We start from the raw sequence: 5058 nt of genomic DNA on the forward strand, positions 1-5058 counted from the left end.
AGGTCAGGGTTGAACAAGCCAGAAGTTCCTTCGATTCTTTCTACCCCAGCCCCCCCCCCCCCGTGCTGGGGATCTAACCCAGGGCCTTAATGCAAAGCAAGCACTCTACCAACTGAGCTATATCCCCAGCCATTTCTTTCTTTATTTTTTCCCAGTGCTGAGGATTGAACTTAAGGCCTTACGCCTTGTAAGCAAACAATCTGCTACTAAGCTTTACCCCCGAACCCTGAGTGCCAGGCTTCTATAGTACCACTCTACCCACCCATGTATACCACCCACAGCATCATATTTTTTATGACACAAGTGAATGAATTTAAATGGCTTTAAAGGGCTGGGGATGTGGCTCAAGTGGTAGCGTGCTCGCCTGTCATGCGTGCGGCCCGGGTTCGATCCTCAGCACCACATACAAACAAAGATGTTGTGTCTGCCAATAACTAACTAAATAAATAAATATTTAAAAATAAATGGCTTTAGGAACAGGAGGTGAGGTGTATTGAGACAGGAGGGGAAAGGGGGCGTTGGGGGAAATTTATTAATTTCAGTCCTTCATTTGACATTTTTTTTTCCTGGTAGCAGGGATTGAACCCAGGGGCGCTTTACCACTGAGTCACATCCCCAGCCCTTTATATTTTATTTTGAGACAGGGGCTTGCTGAGTTGCTTAGGGCCTTGCTAAGTTTTTTGCTGAGGCTGGCTTTGAACTCATGATCCTCCTGCCTCAGCCTCTGAAGCCAGTGGGATTATAGGCACAAGCCTGGCTCATTTGACTTTTAATTGATCACCTACTTGGTGCCAGGTATGAGTCAGGTACTGAGTCTATAAGAGTAGACTCAATATCAGGACAGTCTGAGGGTGAGTAGCTTGGGATCAAAGTAGACTTCCCGTAGGATGTGGTATCTGAGCTAAGAAGGAGTTTACCAGGTAGAGGTGGGGAGGAGGATGACCCAGGTAGGAGGAGCTGGGTTCGAATGCCAGAGTTGAGAGAAAACTTTATTGCATATTTAAGGAACAGAGTTTTCCAAAGTGGCTTGAGCTTGGGGTGTGGAAACTTGAGAGGCATGGGACTTTCTTTGTGAGAAAATGTGTGTGTGTGTGTGTGTGTGTGTGTGTTACTAGAGATTGAACCTAGGGCCTTGCAAATGCAAGGCAAGTGCTCTACCAAAGAGCTACATCCCTAATCCTTTATTATTTATTTATTTTTTAGTTGTAGGTGGACAAAATATCCCCACTTCATTTTTATGTGGTGTTGAGGTTCAAACCCAGTGCTTCATGTGTGTCAGGTGAGCACTCAACCCCAGCCCCTAGTCCTTTATTTTTAATTAAAAAAAAAAATTTTAGTTATTTTATTTGTTTTTTAAAGACAGAGAGAGAGAGAGAGAATTTTTTAATATTTATTTTATTTTTTAGTTTTCGGCGGACACAACATCTTTGTTTGTATGTGGTGTTGAGGATCGAACCCGGGCCGCACGCATGCCAGGCGAGCGCGCTACTGCTTGAGCCACATCCCCAGCCCCAATTTTTTAGTTATTGATAGACTTTTATTTTATTTGTTTATATGCGGTGCTGAGAATCAAACCCAGTGTCTCACACACATGCTAGGCAAGTGCGCTACTGCTGAGCGCACAACCCCAGCCCCTATTTTTAATTTTGAGACAGGGTCCTGCTTCATTGTCCAGGCTGGGCTGCAATTTGTGATCCTCCTTTTTCAGTCTCCTGAGTACCTGGGACTACAGGTGTGCATCACTACACACTAGCTTTATTTATGTATTTTCAGGAATTTATATACTCTTTTCCATATGGCTATATTAATTTACATGTTGTTCTTTTTTTCTGATTTAAAAGGAATATGTAAGTTGGGTGCCATGGTGCATACCTATAATCCCAGCGGCTTGGAAGCTGAGGCCAGCCTTAGCAATTTAGACAGGTCTTGTCTCAAAAAAAAAAAAAAAAAAAAAAAAAAAAAAAAAAAAAAAAAAAGAATATGTACTAAGCATGGATATCTCAGAATGTCCAGAAAAGCTAAAGGAGGAGGAAAAAAGTTTACCTATAAGAATTGAATTGATACATCATTTTGGGAATTTATATCTGGTAGGGTCCATTAAAATAGAAAATTCCAGGGCCTGGCATGTAGCTCAGCATTAGAGCATTTGCCCAACATATGCAAGCCCGTGGGTTCAGTCCCCAGCAACACAAGCACACAACAATAATGACTGAGGGCTGGGGTTATGCTAGACGAGGCAGAGCACTCGTCTAGCATACGTGAAGCACTGGGTTTGATCCTCAGCACCACATGAAAATAAAATAAAGGTATTGTGTCCAGCTACAACTAAAAAATGTTTTAAAAAATTATTTAAAAATATTGAAAATTCCCATATCATTTAACCCATAGATTCTACTTGTAGTAAACTACTCTAGTAGTAAAAGGTAAGAGTATATATATATATATATATATATATATATATGTATATATATATATATATAATCAAGAACTATTTTTTTTTTTTTGGTATTGGGAATTGAAATCAGGGACACTCAACCACTAAGCCACATCCCTAGTCCTATTTTGTATTTTATTTAGAGACAGGGTCTCACTGAATCACTAAGCAGTTCACCATTGCTGAGGCTGGCTTTGAACTCAAGATCCTCCTGACTCAGCCTCCCAGTTGCTGGGATAACAGGTGTGTGCCAGCATACCTGGCTCCAAGAACTATTTTTTTAAAAAAAATATATATTTTTCTTTTTATCCAGGTGCAGCAGTGCACACCTGTAATCCTAGATACTTGGGAGGCTGAGGTGGGAGGATTGCAAATTTTAGGCCAGCCTCAATTAGCTAGACGTTAGTGACTTATCATGACCCTGTCTCAAAATAAAAAAAAATAAAAGGATTGGGGATGTAGCTTAGTGGTAAAGTGCCCCAGGGTTCAATTTCCAGTCCAAAAAAAGAAAAATTGAAAGGCAGGCATGGCAGCACAACTGTTGTCCCAGCCATTCAGGAGGCTGAGTCACGAAAATCCAATGAACCCAGGACTTCCAGGTCAGTTTGGGTAACAAAATGAGAAACCTCCACTTAAAATTTAAGTAAAAGAACACCATTTGTGATGGCTACTTAACATTCTGTTATGTGGCTCATTTAACCAATTTCCTATTGTCAGCGTTACTTTGTGTATGAGTTCTTCATTATTATAAATAACACTTGAAATAATATTATTGTGTATTAATTCCCAAATGCAAATGAAAGAGTGACTACTGAGTGTCCATTAAGTCTCAGGTATGCCATTAGCCACTGGAGTCCAAGCTTACCATCTGATTATACAACCAAGCACAGGATCTGAAAATGTGATTATTTTCCCCAGAACGAAAGACAGAAATACTTGCCCAAGGAAGAATAATCATTTAAAAAATTTTGGGGGGGCTTGCTGGGGTTGTACCCCACTGGTAGAGTGCTTGCCTAGCACATGTGAGGCACTGAGTTTGATCCTGAGCATCAATAAAAAGGAATAAATAAAAATAAACATATTGTGTCCATCTACAATTAAAAAAAAAAAGTTTTTGGCTCATACTGCTAAATTCGCATCCAGAAACTTTGAGGCAATTTATATGCTTCCAACTATATAAGTGAGTGATTACCCAACAGACCCCTGCTTGCTTGGTGGCTATCATTTGAAACAAATTTTTGTTTTTAAAGAAAACAGCCTCTTGTAGATTTAATTTGTATTTCTTTGCTTAGAAGATCGGTTGGCTCCTCCCCCCCCCCGCCCCCCAGTTATTTCACACAGTGAAACCTCAGCTGAGTTCTATTTATGGAATATTCCTTTTCTTCTTCAGGAACATTTGATATCTCCTTTTACACAGACATTTGATATTTCCTTTTTCATCTACTGTGTTCTTACCATTTCTAGGACATTTCTAGGTATTCTATTCTATTTCTTCTTGGCAGGTACTACACTGAATGGACTACAGTAGCTCTACATCTCCCCGACCCCTGTACTGGGGATTTTACCCAGGGCCTCCAACATGCTAGGCAAGCGCTCTACCACTGAACTACATCCTCAGTCCTTAAAATTTGTTTTAATTTCTGATAGGGCAAGTCTACCCTCATTTCTTTTTCTTTGTTCCCAAGAGGTCGGGGAGATGAAAGCTGTATTTGGCTATTTATTCTTCCAGGTGAACTTACAATTTTGCTTAGTCTAAGAAACGTCATGTTAGGATTGCACTGATTAGCAAAGAATGGTCGCATAATTAGCCTCTGCGAAGGGTTACAGAATTGAGTTTCAGTCTTGACTGGAGCTAGGTCACAATTTCCCTATAAAGCAGATTCCCGGCTCCTTTCAGACTTCTCCGACCTTAACAGTGGTGTGTTCCTTTGTTTGGTATTCAGAGTAGAGAGAGGTCCATTAAGTAACTCCCTAGAGAAGTGGTCATGGCTCATGGCTAGCCCCAGCCCTTGAAAGTCCATTTAAATGACGCCCATGAGCCTTGGGTCCAAGAGAGCCAGCTTGGGCGCGCCGTTTAACCCCTGGGGCCTGCGAGGGGCTGCGGTCACCGGAAGGGGCTGGCTGAAGCAAGCGTGCTCAGGACCTCCGCGCCCTCTGAGCAGGTAGGGCCTGCTCGCCGGGGTGCAGGAGCGGGGTTCCCTATTGGCGCTGGGGTCAGGTGTTCCAGGACTCCCATTCTTCCCGGGACCGGAACGACCCTGGCCTCCCCTGGAGCCCAGACCAAGGAGCCTGCAGTCCCTGGGGGCTGAGTCTTGAGAGCGCGGCCACAGCGGGGGTCGGGAAGCACGGGGCACGAAGGGGTCGGGGAAATTGGGCATAGACCGCTAGGGGTCCCTGACTGGGGGCTCTGAGGGGTCAGGGTCAGGGTCAGGGTCAGGCTCAGAGGGGGTCAGCCTTGATTTCGGGGGCTAGGCATGAGCCTGTCCCTGTCTACAGGGAGTGTGAGGTCTGAGTGTTTCGGGCGCGAGGCCTAGGTCAAGCTCTGGCCCCTGGGTCGGGAGCTGGTTGGGAGTCGGGGGTCTCAGACCTTGGGTCCTCCTGCGTGCCCCTCCCCCAAAGCGCGG

This window comes from Marmota marmota, unplaced genomic scaffold, assembly GCF_001458135.2.
Source record: "Marmota marmota marmota unplaced genomic scaffold, marMar, whole genome shotgun sequence".
NCBI classification, from domain to species: domain Eukaryota; kingdom Metazoa; phylum Chordata; class Mammalia; order Rodentia; family Sciuridae; genus Marmota; species Marmota marmota.